Source organism: Bombyx mori, chromosome 4 (genome assembly GCF_030269925.1).
Source record: "Bombyx mori chromosome 4, ASM3026992v2".
NCBI classification, from domain to species: domain Eukaryota; kingdom Metazoa; phylum Arthropoda; class Insecta; order Lepidoptera; family Bombycidae; genus Bombyx; species Bombyx mori.
Genome location: NC_085110.1, coordinates 3,322,814 through 3,346,099, shown reverse-complemented (window position 1 = coordinate 3,346,099; position 23,286 = coordinate 3,322,814). Strand labels below are relative to the sequence as shown.

The following is a 23,286-nucleotide window of genomic DNA, read 5'->3' as shown; positions in this document are numbered from 1 at the left end:
CTTATTTAAATATCGTATGAAGATCTCTATCTATGTATTGCAATTTCCGAGTAACAAATGATGAGTTAGAAAGTACATAAACTTAGTTATTAAATGTCTATATGTGCACTGAGCTCGACACAAAAAAATTCAAAGGAGACTTGACATAACTACTATTTAATGATAATGACAGCGGAAAAGTAGATCTATTCGTACATGCACAAGGAAGCTTTGTAACCTTCTTCATAATAAGAATAAGGTTAATGGCCTTTGGTACTATTCCAACAATTTCTCGCGAATTGTTAGTCGCCTACTAATTTTAGCATTGAAAAAAGAGAACTGTAAAAAGATCAGGTTCCACCGAGATTTGAACTCGGATCGCTGGATTCAGAGTCCAGAGTGCTAACCATTACACCATGGAACCGACGGCATTTGTTAACTAGATTTACCTTCACTTTCGCCATTCACAAAAATTCGTCGCTTCGCTCACTCGATGATTCTAAGCTATCTATCTATCTCTACATTTAGTTTTCTCATCATAAAATAATATTTGTTTTTTCTGATTGTCTCACTACTTACAGGAAAAATCTGTCGCGGATCATCTCCCAATTAAATTAATCTTAAGCAATGAATGAAATGTGTTCAAATCTTAGCTGTATATTTTTTTTATTTTTGATGTTACTGTCGATTGCACCTATAATTGAGGTGACATCTGCCATGAACTTTTGTCAATTTGTCAATGTTGTATTGATGATCACTTTGTTGGTGCAACTTAATAAATAAATAAATATCATTAAATTAAAAACATCACGGCCATCATCATTAAGAATCTTACTTGAGCGTATTTTTGTTTGAGCTCAGAATTTTTCTCTCCTCTTTAACCCACTAAATGAGGTCGGTCAAATATATTTATAATGTGATTGTTAAATTGCATTAAGAAGTACATTTAACGGAATGTCATATCTCTTTAAGAAAATGTTCTTTTGTTGGGAATAAAAGAATAGAATCTGGCAATAGTTTAATTAATATTAAAACAATACTACCATATCATTTCGTACCCTTGTCACAGTTACTTATTCCTCAAACATTTTATGTATTAATTCAAACTAGGGGTCCCGCAGTAGTCGAAATTCGACTATAATTATTATAATTGGAATTGTAAGTTTGTACACTATTACTATTAGGTACTGCTCAGTGGTGTGGATTGGGAGAGGCCTATGTCCAGCAGTGGACGACTATGGGCTGTTGATGATGATGATGATGATGACATTATTATGACTGTATTTTCAAAGACTATTATACTTCTATAATCACAAATTTCGCCAATTTCGAAAAATATTAATAAAGACAAACAATATTTAATCTATTTACAATTTGACGTCTGTGACGTCAAGAACAAAAGTTTGACAATAAATAAATAGTATGCATGCGTGTGTGCGTCAAATACATGGTAGTGTGTGTAATGTTTTTTTTATTGATTTAATGTATTTTTTAGGCCAAATTAAAAAAAATATTAACATTCTGCACTCCTTCTCTATATTCTCTATAAGTGTGGGAAATGTCATACTTCTCCGTCTGCGCAATTTTCGTAAAAAGGGATACAAAGTTTTTCCTTCACGTATTAATATATAGATATATATCTTGTCTTTCACACTAAATATAGTGTTTCTCTGCTATTACATTCCATTCACCTAGTGGGTAAGAAGTTGAACTTCAAGGTGCATAGCTATACCATCTACTAAACTGTAACGGAATTAAGACACTTCAAAAAAATATGGCACTATACAAGCTCTGAATAACAACATTTGGCACGTCGGTCTACTGAGCGAAAACGTCCTCTTGGTGAGTTTATCTTTCAGTGTATTAGAAGGAGTTGCAGTAGAATTGCCTGCACTTCGACCATCAAGGACCTTTGGTGTCAAACTTTCCTGTGTAGTCGTTTCTTGGACAGTACAGAGTTGGTAGCATTTCCTAAACTAACACCGACGGCTCTGATCATTGCATCAGTTCGGAGTCTCGCGATAAAAAAGCAAAGGCGTATTTGTACAGAAGATAAATTAAAAGTCGTCGCAGACAAGCTGACGGCTGGCGATGTCTTGTGTAGTCTGGTGTATAAAGAAGTCCATAGATATCTCAAATTCAATTCTCATTTGTTCTTCATTTCTAATGGTTTTCAACTCATGCTACACGGCGGAAATAAATGTATTTCAAATACGCCTCATCATCAGTGAAGTAGGAGAAGAGTCAGGGGCCAAGATATATCACAGCTATCACGAAAGTGTATCTGGAGGCGTCTAAGTGAGTTGATCTCATATAGTTTGAGTACTTTACGGCACATTAATTAGAAAATAACCGCAGCTTAAAATTAAAAAATTTAATATTGCTTTTAAAATAAAATTAGTTTGGCGTTTAAAATAATACATGCATACGTTCAATTAAAAATATGTTATGCGTGATTAATTTATTAACACAGGTGTGTAGATATGGCACGCGCCGAAGTTATCAAACCTGTTTTCAAACGATAGTCATAACCGCGAACGTTAAACAGCTATTAACGCAGAAAATGAATTGCAAAAGCTTCTGTTTACTGTAAAGGCATTAAGGATCGTTTTTCAACGGACCTCTCGCAGCTTTAGCCGAATTAAGGTAAACGATTTTATTGCGTCGACCTTATACGATTATTGATTGCTTCCCGCTTCCGTAGGTTTAACCCGCGATTCCCTACAAGTGACCCCTGGGTGGTGCAAAACGGGAGCCGAATACATAATCGGTGGTAGGACTTGTCCGACTGGCTGGCGACCACCCTCCAACTAGAGTCCGCCGCCAAATAGCCTAGCTGTGTTCCGGCGTGTGGGTTGGAGAGCCAGTGTTATTCCTTCCCTTTCCTCTTCCTTGTTGGGGGTGAATCTTGGCGATACCTGGAACATGCGGAGCAGACGTGCGTGTGAGCTCGCGGGACGTGATTGTTTGACGGGGGTATAGGGAGACCCAGTGAAACGGTGTTCGCCGCCGCCCGCCGGTCAGTTGGGGACCTGAACCCGGGTGTCACTACTAAACTCCGCCCCGGGAAGCTGTCCCGCCAACCGGTGTAAAATCCTGTCGTGCGGTCGTCGTGCCGGAGTCGGAGACCGGAGTGGATCCCGGCGATCGCACGCAGGGTGGACTGGGGGCCCTTCCATGCCCTGCGTCAGTCGCTCACGCAACCCGTGGTCGAGCACGTACTGTGCTCCGCGCTTTATTCAGGTATTGTCACGATTTCGCCTCGAACATCCTACCCCGCCCAATCCCACTCTCCAAATAAAAAAAATGAAAGTTCGAAAAAGGAAAAGGGTTTTGTCGGCGACTCCCCATTCCACATTTAATGTGGATTTCAGCAATGTAAGGGGTCTACATAGTAACCTCGACGCCGTACACCACCATCTTGAGACGGCGCAGCCTGCCCTTCTTTTTCTGAAGGAGACGCAGATATCTGCTCCGGATGATACTTCGTACCTTGAATACCCCGGCTACGTATTGGAGCACAACTTCCTGCGTAAAGCCGGGGTGTGTGTATTCGTCCGGGCTGATGTCTGTTGTCGCCGTCTACGAAGCCTCGAACAACGGGACCTGTCCCTCTTGTGGCTGCGCGTAGATCACGGGGGCTGTACCCGAGTCTACGCGTGCCTGTACAGGTCCCACAGCAGTGATGCAGGTTCAGCTCTGATAGAGCATGTGCAAGAGGGGACTAACCGCGTGCTTGAGCAGTACCCATCTGCGGAGGTGGTGGTTCTTGGAGACTTTAACGCTCATCACCAAGAGTGGTTGGGGTCCAGAACCACTGACCTCCCGGGTCGGGCTGCCTACGATTTCGCCTTGGCCTACGGCCTCTCCCAGCTGGTGACACAGCCCACCCGTGTCCCAGATATTGAGGGGCACGAGCCTTCTCTGTTGGACCTTCTGCTGACCACCGATCCAGCCGGATACAGTGTGGTGGTCGACGCTCCACTTGGATCGTCTGATCACTGCCTTATCCGTGCTGCCACACCACTCTCTCGTCCTAGTCATCGAACGACGACCAGGTATCGAAGAGTTTGGCAGTATTTGTCAGCAGATTGGGATGGATTGCGTGAGTTTTACTCATCCTACCCATGGGGGCGGTTCTGCTTTTCCTCTGCTGATCCTGACGTCTGTGCGGACCGTCTTAAAGACGTGGTGCTCCAGGGGATGGAATTGTTTATTCCCTCCTCTGAAGTGCCCGTTGGGGGTCGCAGCAGACCCTGGTATAACAATGCCAGCAGGGATGCTGCACACCTCAAGCGGTCCGCATACGTGGCATGGAATGATGCTAGGAGACGTCGGGATCCTAACATCTCAGAGGAAAGGCGGAAATATAACGCCGCTTCCAGGTCCTACAAGAAGGTTATTGCCAGGGCGAAATCGGAGCACGTTGCTAGAATTGGCGAGCGACTGAAGAGCTATCCCTCTGGGAGCCGTGCTTTTTGGTCACTCGCCAAAGCTGCAGAAGGTAACTTTTGCAGGTCTAGTCTCCCACCACTACGCAAGTCCGATGACAGTCTGGCCCATAGTGCGAAAGAGAAGGCTGACCTTCTGGTCAAACTCTTCGCCTCGAACTCGACTGTGGACGACGGGGGTGCCACACCACCGAACATCCTCCAGTGTGATAGTTCCCTGCCGGAGATCTGCTTTACACAGTGTGCAGTCAGGCGGGAACTCCGACTCCTGGACGTCCATAAGTCGAGCGGGCCAGACGGCATCCCTGCAGTTCTGAAAACGTGCGCCCCTGAGCTGACGCCTGCGCTAACGCGTTTGTATCGCATCTCTTATTGCGCTAACAGGGTTCCGTCTTCATGGAAGACTGCCCACGTCCACCCTATCCCCAAGAAGGGTGACCGGTCGGACCCATCGAGCTATAGGCCTATCGCGATAACTTCCTTGCTTTCCAAGGTGATGGAGCGAATAATTAATATACAACTCCTGAAGTATCTGGAGGATCGCCAGCTGATCAGTGACCGACAGTACGGTTTCCGTCACGGTCGCTCAGCTGGCGATCTTCTTGTATACCTTACTCACAGGTGGGCTGAAGCCTTGGAGAGCAAGGGCGAGGCTCTTGCTGTGAGCCTTGATATCGCGAAGGCCTTCGACAGGGTCTGGCATAGGGCACTTCTGTCGAAGCTACCATCTTACGGAATCCCCGAGGGTCTCTGCAAGTGGATCGCTAGCTTTTTGGATGGGCGGAGCATCACGGTCGTTGTAGACGGTGACTGTTCTGATACCATGACCATTAACGCTGGCGTTCCACAAGGTTCGGTGCTCTCCCCCACGCTTTTCATCCTGTATATTAATGACATGCTGTCTATTGATGGCATGCATTGCTATGCGGATGACAGCACGGGGGATGCGCGATATATCGGCCATCAGAGTCTCTCTCGGAGCGTGGTGCAAGAGAGACGATCAAAACTTGTGTCTGAAGTGGAGAGCTCTCTGGGGCGAGTCTCCGAATGGGGTGAATTGAACTTGGTTCAATTCAACCCGATAAAGACACAAGTTTGCGCGTTCACTGCGAAGAAGGACCCCTTTGTCATGGCGCCGCAATTCCAAGGAGTATCCCTGCAACCTTCCGAGAGTATCGGGATACTTGGGGTCGACATTTCGAGCGATGTCCAGTTTCGGAGTCATTTGGAAGGCAAAGCCAAGTTGGCGTCCAAAATGCTGGGAGTCCTCAACAGAGCGAAGCGGTACTTCACGCCTGGACAAAGGCTTTTGCTTTATAAAGCACAAGTCCGGCCTCGCGTGGAGTACTGCTCCCATCTCTGGGCCGGGGCTCCCAAATACCAGCTTCTTCCATTTGACTCCATACAGAGGAGGGCCGTTCGGATTGTCGATAATCCCATTCTCTCGGATCGTTTGGAGCCTCTGGGTCTGCGGAGGGACTTCGGTTCCCTCTGTATTTTGTACCGTATGTTCCATGGGGAGTGCTCTGAGGAATTGTTCGAGATGATACCAGCATCTCGTTTTTACCATCGCACCGCCCGCCACCGGAGTAGAGTTCATCCATACTACCTGGAGCCACTGCGATCATCCACAGTGCGTTTCCAGAGGTCTTTTTTGCCACGTACCATCCGGCTATGGAATGAGCTCCCCTCCACGGTGTTTCCCGAGCGCTATGACATGTCCTTCTTCAAACGAGGCTTGTGGAGAGTATTAAGCGGTAGGCAGCGGCTTGGCTCTGCCCCTGGCATTGCTGAAGTCCATGGGCGACGGTAACCACTCACCATCAGGTGGGCCGTATGCCCGTCTGCCTACAAAGGCAATAAAAAAAAAAAAAAAAAAAACTTTAGTTAAGCTTGTCTTACTGCCTACCTGCATTACGTCCGGACGGGTAGGTGAGCTCACGGGCTCAACCTGAGACAATTTGCTAATGCTAGCCCCAACAAGAGCAGTGCTTCGCAGAATCTACCACCGGATCGGAATCGCGACCCGCTGAGAAGATCCGGTGAGAAACTCAGTCGGCTGTGTCTGTGGGTTAGTTCGCTTGTCGAACTCTTCCTCGTAATCGAAGAGTTCAACGAGGACGGTGACCGGTGCTCGAGGGACAGGTGAATCCGGGAGATCCGACAAGACATGTTTTGGGCGACGGAAGCTTTGCGTCCTAGCTACTTCCGCAATATTAGAAGACCCGAAATCATATCACAGTAACGCTGTCGTATTTAGAATTTAAACTAAAAACTAATTTGAAACAAGGTCTATTTTCCAATACAGCCTTTCCGTTTCGAATGGTAACGGCCCGGTCGTTGACTTTTGAAACGGTCACCGTACTAACAACAATATTATTTTGTTAACGTATTCCATACACGTGTATATTCAATAATGACTTTCCTAAAGCACTGTACGTAAAGAATTGCACTGCCATAGAATACCGTGTTATTGTTTGAAAAAAAAAAGGACGTAGGTATACTGACGCCTTTTATATATGTAACATATTACCATCGTGCCTATAGGCTTTAAAGATTGGAAATATTTCTTCTACAAATATTTTTTTTAAAATATAATGTCTTTTTTTCGTTGCTCGTTGTACGATCTTACGGCCTATAAGGCAAAGCGGTAAAGTGGTTACTGCTCTACCACTTTACCTAGCTGGAGCGCATGACTGCTTCACGGCAGAAATAGGTAGGATTGTGGTAACTACCCGTGTCTGCTCAGAATACGTAAACCACTACAAGTAAAGGACGATTGGCGGTTGCAATATGCCCTAAACACGTCATTACGGATCCTCCCGATCCATTAACGGTGCTTTTAGGTACCACAAGTTTCAGTCACCGTCATCGCCGAACCCGTCGCTTGCGACGAAGGAAGCCACGACGAGTAAATTAACCACTAGACACAGCCCACTGAGTCGAGCTGGGTCGCGTTTCCGATCCGGTAGTAGGATTCTGCGAAGCACTGCCCTTGCTAGGGCCAGTGTTAGCAACACTCCGATTTGAGCCCCGTGAGCTCACCTAAGCGTAAAGGAGAAGCTGAGATAGCTTCTCAAGGCTATCAGCATAGGTAGGAAAAACAATGTTGCAATACCTAGAAAAAACATCTGCTTACTCTCCGGTGAATCCCCTAGTCAATTTCCACGACACTCACGGAAAAGGTGGGGTGGTGTTATTCTAGGCCACACGACATACATAGCTCTTATCTGTCATAAAATTTAAGTCAATTCCTGACACTGCTAGTTCATTTCAGAGTTATACTCGTAAAGTCCCTAAAGTATGTCCTTCGGTTTTCGGGGCAATAATTGAAACGTCGCAGACTATGACATACGTAATTAAAATTATTTTTACGATTTAACCATGATTATTTAATTAAGTTAATACGGATTATTTAATTACTGTATCACGGAAATCAGTTTCGGTTCTCGGTTGGTCAGAATATTAAATTTGTTGAAGACGTTCTGAGGTTCGGGATTTGTCAGGGACGTATAATCCAATACAATGTGTAGATTTTTTTAATATTTCTTTTTATTACTTGTGTAAATTTATTATGCTATATAGTATTGACATTCTGTATAGACGGTTCCATGGTGTAATGGTTAGCACTCTGGACTTTGAATCCAGCGATCCGAGTTCAAATCTCGGTGGAACCTTCTAATTTTGTTAACGGAATTTATTTTAAATTAATGTTTTTTTTTATTGTTCTAACGTGTTCTCATGTGCTTACTCAATTACGTAACACGCTTTTGTTGTTAAAACTTTAGTTAATTTGTCAATTAATAAACGTACTTAATTTAATTTTCTTGACAAAATATACAGCTTACGTTACTTGCAACCGCTTTATTTATACAATTAAAGAACTAAAGTTATGAAAATTAAACTATGTTTTTGTCATTCAAAATAAAACACTTCGTAACAATATGATTGTAATTTTCATTTAATTAAATTGTTATTTTTGCGATTTTAATGTGCGAGTGTATGCGGCAGAGATGCGAATGTTGAGATGGATGTGTGGAGTGACAAGAATGGACAAGATAAAGAATGAGTATATCAGTGGAAGTGTGAAAGTGGCCCCGGTAAGCAACAAATTAAGGAGCGGACGGTTAGCGTGGTATGGACATGTGATGCGTAGAGAGAAGATGCATGTGACTACGAGATGTATGGAAATTGTAGTGCAAGGTAGAGGGAGAAGAGGTCGACCGAAGAAGACATGGATAGAGTGTGTGAATGACGATATGAGAGAGAGAGGAGTAAGTGTTGAGATGACGGCTGATAGAAGAGAATGGAAGAGAAAGATTAGCTGTGCCGACCCTACCTAGTGGGATAAGGTGGAGAAAAAAAAAAAAGTATAATTATGGTATTATATATATTGATACAAAAATAAACTCAAATTTCGCTGACACACCTGGTGCAAACAGCCGTCGCTTAACCCAAATTTAAACCCTATTAAAACCAACCTTAATAATTTAAACGCGAAATAAAATTCGGCCGCCTAACTAACCTAGCCCGCCCCACGTCCCGCGGGACCATTCGGCTGTAATGAAAAAGCATCAAATTCCATAATTGATGGGAGCGTGACATTACGATCTCATGGGACGTACAATTTATTAATCAGAAATAATAATTCACAGGTAACGTGTACGACGCGTGAGTACTACGCTGATAAACATCGGTCGTTGAAGGGTTAACGTCGGGTTGTACCATATTTCGGACCGTCGGTTAAATATGTGTGATTATACGAAGACAATCTGTTAAATAAATAATTGGGTGATGTGTAAGTTCGGTTTAGGGACGATAGTTTTACGTGATTACGTCAGTAGGAGAACAAGTCTGCCGTGAAGCAACAATGCGCTTTGTTTGAAGGGTGGGGCAGCCGTTGTAACTATACTGAATCCTTAGAACTTATATCTCAAGGTGGGTGGCCCATTTACGTTGTAGATGTCTATGGGTTCCAGTAACCACTTAACACCAGGTGGGCTGTAGGCTCGTCCACCCATCGAAGCAATAAAAAAAAATCGATGAACGAAGATTAGAAGTAAGTATTAGAAGTAAGTTTTATTTTATTTTAAGTAATAGTATTAGAAGTAAGTATATATAAGTATAAAATATGATTGTAAAGTATTAATGGCACATATACCAAATGAAACTTTTGTTTAATTCGCCAACCGAAATGAGAATAGTTGTAAAAAATCCAAAAACTATATATAAATACCTACGGTTTTGATAACATTATTTAACTACCGGTACTATATCGGTATCAGGTATGTAGTGTAAATAATATTCTTTTATGTTTAAGTAGGCAATACAGAACAAATAGAGTTCGTTATTATTCAACGGGTTGTTATTTTGCACGATTCCCGATATTTCAGCGCTGTTGCAAGCAATAAGGAGGTATCGGGTACTATTCAATAATTAATACTTTATCATTATATTCGTTATTCACTTTATTTTCTACCTATGCTGATAGCCTTGAGAGGCTTATCGGCTTTATCCTAGCGTCTAGGTGAGCTCTCGGGGCTCAAACCGGGTGTGTTGCTAACACTGGCCCAACCAAGAGCAGTGCTTCGCAGAATCTACATCCGGATCGGAAACGCGACCCACTAAGAAGATCCGGCGAGAAACTCAGTGGGCTGAGTCTATGGGATAATTTACTCGCCGAGCCCTTCGTCGCAATGGACGGGTTCGGCGAGGACGGTGACCGGTACTTGAGGTACCTAAAAGCACCGTTAATGGATCGGGAGGATCCGTAATGACGTGATTATTCACGAATGCAGCTCAATTCGTTAGCGGCGAATCTAGATTATTTAGATAATTATGCTAGAAATGAACCCAAGAGGGTTTCGTGATAGTAGCGATTTCTCGTTGTGCAGATCGTAGATAATCTGACTGCTTAGCTAATAAAAATCATTAACATAGTCAGTAAGTGTGTATTAAATATCTATAGTAGGTTTGAATTATGTGTGCTCAGGTCACCGTGGTCGTTAGTGCTCTTGTTGAGGCGAACTGTTTGGCCCTCTTAGGTATTCGGGCAGTTTCTGTAAAAACCACTTCTCGAAGTTGAGCTGGTGCTCGTCCATCTGGTTCTCGAAAAGCTGGAAAAAAGAGCATGAATACTATTGTATAATATTAACGAAATTTACACTCTCACTGACATGTTCGCAGCGATTTGAATTTGTCACTAAAAGTTCCTCAGTAAAGAACTAGATGGCGCTGACTTAAATTTTATTTAACACTAGTTAAAAACTAAATGCACAGTGTAACCTGTTCAAAGAGACATAGATTTTTTTAATCCTCGTGTACACCCTCGATTCGGTCCCAAAGGCAAAAAGAGTTAGCTTTTTAATTAAACTAATCAGTTAATTCAGTTGGGTGTGGTCCTGGCGCTGTCTAAATGTACGGTAATCATTTTAGTGCTTATAATTTGGTTGTTAGATAATGTGGATTAAAAGTAAAACATATCGCAAATGGACTAGCATTGGTTGTTTGTGGTTCCGTTATGTTGTATTAGAAGTTAACTATTATTGTAGTGTTAATTTAGGAGACGACTTAAAGCGATATTACATATGACATTACGGTTTTATTTTACTTGATAGTGTGTACATTGAAATAAAAAAATAATAGTAAGCTAATGAAAACTGATGAATTATATTTACTACTGCTTAATATAATATAATTAAATGAATGTAGTGTTTCGCAAAAAGGAAAAAAACACCAAAAGATCAGGTTCCACCGAGATTTGAACTCGGATCGCTGGATTCAGAGTCCAGAGTGCTAACCATTACACCATGGAACCGACTGATAAACTGAGCAAAATAATCGTATACATTCACAATGTTATCTGACTAAATGACTTTTAATAATATTGTTTTTATCTTGACGTTTTTTTTAATATATAAATAAAGCACTATTCACATCGCATCATTCGAAAAAGTATCAACCGATTTTGTTAGAGCTAGCAACGTTGTCAGGTTGAAATTGAACCATAATCACTGACACCTTAACATCTTAATTCAATTGACATATTGTATTTTTTGGTTATGTTATTAGCCAAACACAGGAGAGAAGCTACTAAACTATGTCAGCCTTGCTTCCCTATCTAATAAGAAATATAGATAATTTAACTAAGCTACTATTGGTGATTGGTAATTTTTAAATAGCGCCATTGAATTCACTAAAAATATTCAAATATTTTCTGAATTGAATGCGTTTAGATGATTTATTTAATTATGAAAACCGAGCATTTTTTATTTAAATGGTTTCACAATTATTGGAAGTACCTAGTTGTTTTTTTTTAAACTTCTGAAAAGTATTTATTTTGAATTTATTCAGAATTTGCGTCAGATGTACCTAATATATTGGACGAATATTTGGATGGAGGAATATTGGTCGCGCGAAAAATAGTTTTTTCGGGAACTCTTTTGGCTCGATCCCAATCTTGTCAATCTGTTCTCGGGACTCAATTCGATTCCAGCGAACGTTTATTTCTAATAACAAATATAAAAATAAATGTAACGTAGGTAACGCTATAACAACTAGGATTATTAGACAACAGACATTTTCTTGACACGTACGGATTTAAGTTCTCTGTCAGAGTTGTCAGTCATGTCAATTTAACGTAAATTCCGTGATCAGATTAGAATATCTTATTTAAATTGATACATACCCATTGTATTTTATCATTGGCTATCTATAAATAAAGTATATACAGTTGATATAATAATACAATAAATATAATACATAATTAATATAATTATAAATGTATAATTATAAATACAACTAGCTGACCCAGCGAACTTCGTATTACCTCAATCGATAAATAAACTTTTGTATAAAATAAACTTAAAACAAACAAAAGGAATCCGTCCGATCCGTGTCCCCATCAAAGGAAAAACAAAATTGTTATTTTTATTAAATTCGAATCGATCCAGCCTTTTTCGAGTTTTAGTGAGACTAACGAACAGCAATTCATTTTTATATATAAAGATAGATTGAAGCAATAGGTTGTATTGGAACAAGCCTTCCATACATACTTATTTGTTAGTTTTTGTCTATATTAGATCAATTGAGGCCATCAGCGCAAAAGTGGCCTAAGCCTATCGTAGTTATTATGGAGCAATGAGGTTTAAGTTTTCATGAATTTGAATTTCAGTAGGCAAAAAAACAATACGCGCAAAAATAATGTTTACAAAGCCATCTGACGTCTATCGGTGAAACTATGGATAGGCCGGTTTTGCATCAAAATTTATTATATAATAAATAAATTGTAATATACATACATAATTATAAGCATGATTATGAAAAATGTTGGGTTAGGCCACTTTTGCGCTGAGGGCCTCAATTAAACATACAAATGCGTATTTTTTGTGGAGAGTACTTAGCGAATTAGCTGCTCCTCCGGCGCCGGTGAGATCGATGGTAACCGAAGCTAACCAATCACCATCAGAAAGACCGTATGCTTGTCTACCTATGTTTTGAGAAAGTATATTATTATAATTTTTTTATTTCTTAAATGGGTGGATGAACTCGCGGCCCACCTGGTTTTAAGTGACTACCGAAACCCATAGACATCTACAACGTAAATGTCGCCACCCACCTTGAGATATAAGTTCTAAGGACACCGTTTTTATAGTAGAATGGCTGCCCCGCGCTTCAAACCCAAACGCATTAGGTATTGCTTCACGGCAGATATAGGCAGCACTTTTTGAAGCATTTTTATTATTGCTTAGATTAGTGAATGAGCTCACAGCCCACCTGGTTACATGAGCCCATAGACATATGTAATGTGCATACCGCCATCAACCTCGACACACGAGTTCTAAGGTTCTTACAGCACAATTTCGAAATCCGACTTTCTAGCTTTAATGCCGAGACTTATGTACCAACGTCCCTGGGGCGATGCCAGTTTATCCATCATAGTAAGTGAATAAGATATTTATTGGGCGTCCGTAATGGCGAGTCTCTCGGCGTGTCGAGCGTCGTTTTAAGCGCACACGTCCGTGGCAATTCTACATTTTTATTTTGTCAATATTTAATGTGATACAACCGAAAGAGGTGAGGATGTAACCGGTAAGACTAACTATGGGAACGAATTTTTTGCGTTTAAATTTCGAATGTCCGGTTCGATTTTTTATATTTATTTTATATAAATAAATAAATAAATAATTTATAATAGGAGGATAGGGAAATAGGGGTGGTGTTGCCTACCCGTGTGGACTCACAAAACGTCTTACCACCAGTAATGACGTTCATAGATTCCATTACATACAAACAAACGTACAAACATAACGAGCTAATAGAAGCGTTTTAAAGATCAGTACATAATCCACAAACGATTTGTTTAAGATAACATACAGAAAACTGAAGACGTATCACAGAAGAAATTCAGCCTATTTAACATTATTTTCTTTTGTATGAGGGTAATTTGTAATTATTTCATATAGAAGAAATAAAAACTCTTTAGCTCACTATTTATCTCATTGTCAAACACTTTACCCTTATAATATAATAAATAAAATTTATTTTTAAAACGATTAGATATCTTGAGATAGGTCCTACGATCGTAATCCCCATTTTCTTTAGTTCGAAACGTCCACAAGCGTACACATTGGGGAGGCGCTTAGCGACCGCTGTAAAATATTGTTTTTTACCAATATCCGATGTGGGAGAACATCTGAAACCTGTGTAGGCTAAGAGATAGGGCTAGGATGTTTAATGCTATCTGCGAAACCCAGGTTGAGGAAACAAGCACAGAAAAATATTAGAGTACCTCTAGACTTTACCGAAGTAATATATTTCGAAATAACTATCTATTTCGAATAGGTTCGTAATTATGTCACATAAATTTAATGATAATTATGAAAAAATGATTGCGCACACAAATAAACTTCAACGCGTGGATCACAATATACGAGATTAAAACCTCTATTGTTTTGATGTCGCTCCTTTCAAACCGGTTACTGCTTTGCAGCAAATTTAAGTAGGTTGATGGTTCATACTTATGACGGGTATTATTGCGTAACTTTGTTGTCCCTTTAAATCCATTTGACTCGCTAATGATGAAGCAATACTGTTAAAAATAACCTATTTTTGTCAGGAAATAAAATCGTAGCAGAATTATCGTTGCTAAACACTAAACTAGTTATAGATCGCTAAATCAGTCATAACATTAAACAAGATGTGGCATAATTGTGAACAGTCCGCAAAAGATTCAAATGCCGACGCATGACGACTCACGTACGTGAACACGAACTTATTCGTATCGTGAGAAATAACAAAATGGAAGTAATAAACGCGTGATTTGATCATAACAGTGTTTTTAAATGTGTCTTGTGAAAACTAAAGGAGTTACTATAATTCAAATTTTCAACCTACCGTGTTTTTACTTACGTTTTACTCCATACGTCTTTTCACAACAAGCGGCTCGCTCCGGCTCCGCTCGGGTCTTTAACAATAATTTTAACGAATTTGACGTTTTATTTTTTAAAATAAAAGGACACTTATTGCAGTATAACTATAATAGTTATACATATGCTGTCGCGGCACTTTTTGTAAATAATAATGTGTTCTACAAAGTCTAGTACGTTATTTTATTCTATCATAAATAGTTTTCGCAGAGCACGCGATGTAAAGAATATTTTAGGTAATTTTTTACATTATTGTAGTTTTTGTAAGGATCCCTATTTTTTTTCAAAAAAAGATTAAAGCCTATGTCACTCGGGAATAGTGTAGCTTGCAAACAGTGAAAGAATTTTTTAAATCGGTTCAGTAGTTTCGGAGCCTATTCAATACAAACAAACAAATCTTTCCTCTTTATAATATTAGTATAGATATGTGACTAGCCTAGGAACTAACAAAAAAACATAGTTTACCGTTAGACTGTTACCACTCTGTTTGAGCAGTTTACTTAGCCGTATATTGATTTTATTTTTACAAAATGATTCTAGAAATGATACCGAAGCGATCTCCTAGACAACGGAGAGCGGAGTCAATGTGGCAATATGAAATATGAAAACAGACCGAAGTCCCGGGGTCCGCATCCAGTTATATATTGATATCAATCAATATTTGAATACAACTCTTTCCGCCAGCCTTCCTCAGATACAATCGTGTTTAACTTTGTGGTTTGTTTGTTTGTTTGAATTTAATATTTAAGTGGGAGTTTTAGACAGATAGTATGTTTCCGTTGTACCTACTTAAGTTATCAAGCCGTGTGACTGTTAGAATAGTTAAGACAAACGATTTCAAATATAATTTTATTTTATTCTATAGAAGTTTTTTTGTTTATACTAATGCGTATTGTGGGAGTTTCTGGACGGGTTTTCTCAGTGGGTCGCGTTTCTTTTGCTAGTCCTGTGCAATAACTTTACAGCGTGTAAGTTAACTGTGAGTCGGCGTAGAAAAACCCCATACCCGATCCTGTAGGCCGAATGGTAAACAGACGATGTCGCCCAAAGCACGTCATTACGGATCCTCCCGATCCATTAACGGTGATTTTAGGTACCACAAGCACCGGTCACCGTTCTCGTCGACGAGCGAATTGACCCACAGACACAGCACACTGAGTTTCTCGCCGGATCTTCTCAGTGGGTCGCGTTTCCGATCCGGTGGTAGATTCTGCGAAGCTCCGTTCTTGCTAGGGTCAGTGTTAGCAACACTTCCGGTTTGAGCGCCGAGAGCTCACCTACATGCTAGGGTAAAGCTGGAATAGCCTCTCAAAGCTGCTCTAATCTATCTATGCTGATAATAGATAGAAAAAAAAAGTGGGTGCTTGTGTTGTTACTAACATTCCTTTTTTTTGTGCTGTCCACGGACTCCGCCAGCCACGTAACGCCACGTGGACTCGTGATCTTCTCTAAGTAAGATAATTCAAAACTATTTACTGACGCGTAAAAAGCGTGCTTGTAGTCTAAACAAAACTAACTCCTCCATTAACATTGAAAAGAAAAAGAAACACAATTTTTCTTTTTTTAAATCATTCAAGGGTTGACACTCCTCGACGTCACTGAGACAAGTATTTACGATGCGCGAACCAAAAAAAAAACAAAAACTTCATAAACAACCCACTTTTCATTTGAGACGCAATCTAAAGATGGGAACGACAAATGAGGTTCGGACATGACACCTCGACTATCTTTTGTCTCTTTTTCCTTTATCTTTTTTAGGGTAGCTTCACTCTATAATACGCTTTTATTTAGCTTAATTAGTACAATATGTTAGTTTTTTTTTTATTGCTTGGATCGGTGGACGAGCTCACAGCCCACCTGGTGTTAAGTGGTTACTGGAGCCCATAGACATCTACAACGTTAATGCGCCACCCACCTTGCGATATAAGTTCTAAGATCTCAGTATGGTTACAACGGCTGCCCCGCCCTTCAAGCCGAAACGCATTACTGCTTCACGGCAGAAATAGGCAGGGTGGTGGTACCCACCCGCGCGGACTCACAAGGGGTCCTACCACCAGTAATTACGCAATTTATAATTTTATGTATAGTATGTAACGGAATCTTTGAACTTGATTTTGACACCCTTCAAAACGTCGGATTACCTCGAAATTTGACGTACTTATCAAGGACCGATGACAATTCAATGCTTTTAAGCAGTTAGACCCGTTATTTACTTTCGGCAGTCAAAACAACAAACTCATTTGAGCGCCTTCTTTTTTTCACTTAGCAAATTGGAAACTGTTGTATTTGCCTGAATAATTTATGATACATAATGCTACTTAAACTAAAAGAATTACAAAAAATAATAGTTTACAAATAAATAAAAAAAAACACGTGTGGCACTCGGGGACTGCCGCGGTAAAGCTATTGCAAAGCATTTTTTATTAACTTATGCAATTACAATTAGACAATAATAATTTAATATTAAAACAATAATAAAAAATAAGACCACGCTATATTTAAAAACATTAACAAAAGCAAAAAAATAACTGTCCCCTTCACACTCATAAGCTAGACCGCGTGAGAGAGAGATGGGCAGACTTTTCATGATGCTCATGCAGTGCGACGTCACGCCGCGCGCTTATTCACAAACACTACACCAGCGCAACATGTGAATGTGTTGAACGCGAGCTACATAGTAGGCGTAGTGGGGGTGTCAGGTTATTTTCGTTACGGAATTTCTTGATTCAGTCGCCGCGCTCAAAGCCCGCGATAAAAGCTATGCTTAAAAACACGCTTTTATAGAAAATCCAATAAAAAAATAGAAAATAGATTTATTGTAAAAAAAGTGTGGGGTGCTTTTCAAGATATTATTAAAATGATTATCCTTCTCATACCTGTATCTGTAAATAAAATATTAATTAATAACTATTGTCATCATGCACACCACGCTTATTTTACAATAAATTATTTTTTCAATTTTTATTTGGATTTTCTACAAAAGCCTGGTTTTAGTTTTTTTTTTAAATGTTATTTATTTGAATGCATTTTCGCTGGCGTTTGTATGAAGATCAATGGTTGACCTAAATGTGTGTGACCAAACCTTAGACAGTCCTAAGAAACCGTCAATTTGTGTCGTCCGTGACCAAAAAAAAGGAAGCTGTAAAAAAAGTTTAAATGAGATCAAACTATACTGAGACCTTAGAACTTATATCTCAAGGTGGGTGGCGCATTTACGTTGTAGATGTATATGGGGTTTAGTCACCACTTAACACCAGGTGGGTTGTGAGCTCATTCAACCATCTAAGCAACAAAAAATAAAAAACTACGAAGAAAAAAATTAAACCAGTCTCTATCGGAATCGAATCCCAAGCCGCGTCTATCGCATGGCGGCACCCCTGAAGCGATTTGTTCAGTTGTCGCCGAAGCGTTATTGCGCGGCAAGAGTGATGGCCGCGGCGACTCCTTTAATAAAATATTTACCTCTTTACACAGACAGATTACAAGGGAACATGGCTTTAGTTTTTCTCCGGCTCGACTCAAGGGACCCACGTTTTAAAGGCATAAATACGATTGTTACTTCGAGGTTAACTCATCTTTGTTAAATAAGAATTTGAAATCACAATTAGCATTACCTATTTGGTTTGTAAACTGTAATAGAATTGAAAAGATATGGTCCGTTTGCTTGAATATAAGTCACGCGGCTTTGATAGCTTATCCATATAATAATGCGTGAAGCAAAAACTTTATATGTACCCCTTTTTACGAAAATTGCGCGAACAGAGTTTAAAATTTCCCACACTTATAGAGAATATAGAGAAGGAGTGCAGAATGCTAATATTTTTTTTATTATACATAAAAATACTTTAAATCAATAAAAAAACATTACAAACACTGCCATGTATTTGACACAACACATATATGTATTTATACTCTTTGATTATTGTCAAATTTTTGTTTTATTGTTTAAGGTCTGTGGTCAAATTGAGAATAGATTAATATTGTTTGTCTTTAATATTCTTTGTCTATAGATTAATCTTGACGAAGTTTGTGATTACAGAAGTCTTTGACAACAGAACCATAATAATGTTCAAACTTATAATTTCAATTAATTATAGTTGAATTTCGACAACTGGGGGACCACTAGTTAGTGATAAAATGGTAAAGTTGTTCTCAAAAAGTTGAAGGAAAATAATATGATAAAGATTGATGCTTTCAGAAATCTATCATACCTTTAATATATTTCATCAAATCTTCATATAAACACCGTTATGTTTGGGTAGCGTCGCTTGCGAGATGGAATGAGAAAATCTTAATCCAATAGTGGATGACGCGACCGTCTGCATGTGTACATTGGAGTACCTATGATGACGGTAGCGCTAAAATGTCGCTTTGAACCCTTTTCCTCCGATTTGGCGTCGGAATATTATACATGAATTAATTTTGACATAAATTAGAACTAAAATACAAATTAACAAAATCTATTTCTGCCGTGAAGCAGTAATGCGTTTCGGTTCGATGGTGGCGAAGCCGCTGTAACTATACTTGAGACCTTAGAACTTATACCTCAAGGTGGGTGGCGCATTTACGTCGTAGATGTCTATGGGCTCCAGTAACCACTTAACATCAGGTGGGCTGTGAGCTCGTCCACCCATCTAAGCAATAAAAAAAAATCTACTTTGCTTATTTTTAGTTAAAGTATTTGTTATTTTAATATTTACTAGTTGTGCTGTATAATTGTGACTTGGTACTCATGTCTTAAGCTAGGTGGCGGCTTTTACGTTGTTGATGTCCATGGGCTTCCATAGTTAACACCAGCTAGGCCGTGAGCTCGTTCATCTGAACCAAGTATTCACCAACGCAAACTCTTTAGCTATTTATATCAGTTAGCTGTATTAAAAGCTCGCGGTATTTTTTTTTCTAAAACTTATTTTAGTTGCCTTGTATTTTGAAGTCTAGATTTTCAATAAGTTTCCAGCGCCATTTTAGCGCCTCCTTAGACCCGCAATACACTCAGTGAGCACCTGATCGCAATCACATTATCTTTCGTCGCTGATGTCATAGGATTTTCTCTTCGAACATAACTCTTGTGAAGGCTTAGTTTTTTTTTTCTGTGACCTTTTTATTTTTTCTTTGACATTGTTACATGAAATAAAATTTTAACTAAATCGACGATCATACAGAGGAGTGAAAGTTTTAAGTGATATTTCGCTGAATACGCGACATTTATCTTTGTAATTAAACATTCGGCCTTATTTCATATTAGCATCAACAACTCGACGTTTTTAATTGAACTTCAATTAAATGTATGTAACCTCTATATGATTTATGAAATAAAATTTAAAAGAGGTTAGGTAATATGTTACAAAGGTGACATAAATGATAATTTGAATATTGAAACAATAAAAGAAGAAACATTTGAAATATTAAAACATTTTTGAATATTGAAACATAAAAAACATAAAAACTGGTGAAGCAATGGCTTTAAATGTTGTTTCTCTTTATAGAGCAACTCAGTTTGTGCTATAGTTTTACTAGGCTAAACTTTATTTTGATGTGAATAAAATAATACATTATATGTTTTATTTTTATTTTTTTAATGCTTATATGTGTGGACGAGCTCACAGCCCACCTGATGTTAAGTGGTTACTGGAGCCCATAGACATCTACAACGTAAATGCGCCACACACCTTGAGATATAGTTCTAAGGTCTCGGTATAGTCACAACGGCTGCCCCACCCTTCAAACCGTAGCGCATTACTGCTTCACGGCAGAAATAGGCGGGGTGGTGGTACCTACCCGTGCGGACTCACAAGAGGTCCTACCACCAGTAAATATATATAATATGTATTCCATTGAAATAGCTGAAGAAGTTTTTATGTTGTGATATTTTTTTCTAAATGTTAAACTTTAATTAGCTCCTAAACTAAAAATATACTTTCACCCTTCGATTTTATATTTGAACTTTGACGAAGTAATAACAGTATAATTGGTAGACTTTGTGCTTAGCGCTTGGTTTGTGATAGTTATTTTGTTAGTTGTCGGAGGTTTATTGAATTTCGAATCTAATTTGAATATCTTTCTCAATTATTCCTTATTAGCAATTTATATTTTTACATACTTTTTGCTATGGTGTTTTTAGTAGGAACAATCTTAGGTCATAGTTTAAAAGTGAAAAAACACGAAACGAAAATCTGATGATAAAGTTTATTTTATTACACAAAACAATACAATTAGTTGTTCCAACATTGTAATCTTAAAACTTGAAAACAATATGTATACACAATATGTATATATCTTCAATTCAAGTTGTACTTGAAAATGTTGTCAATTGTTATGTTTACTACGTAATACAAAGCTTTGACAAAAAAGGAAATCTACTTCAACAAAATAAGAGAAATATTATCAATGTATGTAGTCTAAGCAGTTAAATATGCATTTTTAAAGATAACTCAAAAACCAGTGGTCAGACCTTGAGTCAATTGAGAACCTCCTCTTTTTATGAAATATACGAAAAATGCTAGTAATTATAAAATAAAGATGCATCATAATCAAACGGATCTATTTTATAAAACTAAATATATGTTAGTAATTTGAGGAAACCTGACAGAGAAAATCGATTCGGAATATATTTCGCGAAGTGAACTGATTGCTTTCATAGAGTTACATTTTTCATTGTCGTATGTAACCACAGATTTTTCATTAAAGCTCGTGAAAGCGACGCTAACAAACAGAATTATCATTAAAAACCCCTGCCGCGGTACCTACCGGGTCGGGAGGCGCAAGGCACGCACTAATTACCGAAGAGAATTCGATGCCATAAATCACGGGCATAATATAACACAGCGAGAGGCAGACGTCGCGTCGTTCGGGAATGCAAGCCGAATCGACTGGACCGGGGTCGGGCCTATTTGAATTCGGAATGGACTTTCGAAATTTGAATTCGGTCACGTTTAGTTCGTAGCGGTGGCCAGTATGCTAAGCTGACTAAGTTTCGGCTTAAATTTTTTTTTTATTGTAGAAAAATATTTTTCTTTTTGTAGGTACGTATATTAAAAAAAATATGTAATGCAAATCGAAAATGTTTGTTATTTTTTTTTTTTAATAGAAATATGTTTCTATCATAATACGTTACATAAGACCAAGATAAGTTTTGAGATATCATCAGTGAAACAGTAATGCGTTTCGAAGAATGGGGCAGCCGTTGTAACTATACTGAGACCTCAGAACTCATGTTTCAAGGTAGGTGGCGGCATTTACGTTTTAGATGTGTATGGGCTCCGGTAATAATTAACATCATGTGGGCCGTAAGCTCGTCCACCCATCTAGGCGATTCCAGCTACGCCTGAACAGGTCGATGAACGCACGGGCCCAATCTAAGAGATTTCTAACACTAGCCTTAGCAAGAGCAGTGCTTCGCAGAATCTACTACCGGATCGGAATCACGACCCACTAAGAAGATCCGGCGAGAAACTCAGTGGGTTGTGTCTATGAATAGCAACAGTATTCGTCAAGAGTTGGAAGCAAAATTTTCTGCACGAGATATTTTCTCAACAGAAGCTAAACAAAATTAAAGAAAATTCGATTTACAAATTTTCTATTAAGTGATACCGACTCGTTAGATTACGAATTCGATGATATCTATTTAAAGAAAAACCATGTAAAGAAAAGCCTTTAAAACTCTTTAGTGTTTAAGTTCAATTTTGCATAGTAAAATAATACTGTTTAAAATATTAATTTAAAAAAAGATTAAGTCTTTAAATATATTTTTCTTATTATATTATAGCAAACGCAATTTAATATTTTATTGTCGATTCATTCTGGAGTATTCCATATCTATATCAAAATTTTGTAATCCAACTTCGCTGACGCGTTCGGAAAGCTCCCACCCTAGTCCCAGCGGGTTATTTATCAGTCGCTGAGCTATGTAATAATCTGAGGCAGGATTTAATTTGTCGGACTGATTTCACACTGGTGCGAGCGAGACGAACTTATGCGTTTTGTTTTATGTTCGAGTAGTACAGCAATACGAACGTTAGAGTCGTTAGTGGTGATATGGCGGAGCTTAATTGAAAATTGCAGCACCAGTTAAAGCGCACGTGGTTCGGTGCTTTCGCGCCACAGATCATAGAGACACACACACTGTGTTTCTATGATCTGTGTTTCGCGCGCTTTGTTGGAATAAGATAACGTGGTTTCGAACCTTCTTTTTTTTAATTGCTTAGATGAGCTCACAGTCCACCTGGTGTTAAGTGATTACTGGAGCCCATAGACATCTACAACGTAAATGCGCCACCTACCTTGAGATATAAGTTCTAAGGTCTCAGTATAGTTACAACGGCTGCCCTACTCTTCAATCCGAAACGCATTACTGCCTCACGGCAGAAATAAGCAGTGCGGTGGTACCTACCACCAGTCATCGGTTCGTATACGGTTCGCCTGCTAGTAAG

At 39.1% G+C, this 23,286-nt stretch overlaps 1 long non-coding RNA gene and 3 other non-coding genes across 4 annotated transcripts; 1 reads left to right on the top strand and 3 right to left on the bottom strand.

The window, feature by feature from the left end:
* Positions 1-331: 331 nt before the first annotated feature.
* TRNAQ-CUG (transfer RNA glutamine (anticodon CUG)) lies at positions 332-403 on the bottom strand. The gene has a single exon. It is a non-coding gene; the product is annotated as a tRNA-Gln (tRNA).
* A 7,632-nt stretch (positions 404-8,035) lies between these two features.
* On the top strand, positions 8,036-8,107 carry TRNAQ-UUG (transfer RNA glutamine (anticodon UUG)). Its single transcript has one exon. It is a non-coding gene; the product is annotated as a tRNA-Gln (tRNA).
* Positions 8,108-11,175: 3,068 nt separating this feature from the next.
* TRNAQ-CUG (transfer RNA glutamine (anticodon CUG)) lies at positions 11,176-11,247 on the bottom strand. Its single transcript has one exon. It is a non-coding gene; the product is annotated as a tRNA-Gln (tRNA).
* A 5,986-nt stretch (positions 11,248-17,233) lies between these two features.
* Positions 17,234-18,738, bottom strand: LOC134198732 (uncharacterized). The gene is made up of 2 exons (XR_009972891.1): positions 18,472-18,738; positions 17,234-17,996 (listed from the first exon to the last, which is right to left on the bottom strand). It is a non-coding gene; the product is annotated as an uncharacterized LOC134198732 (long non-coding RNA).
* Positions 18,739-23,286: the final 4,548 nt, after the last annotated feature.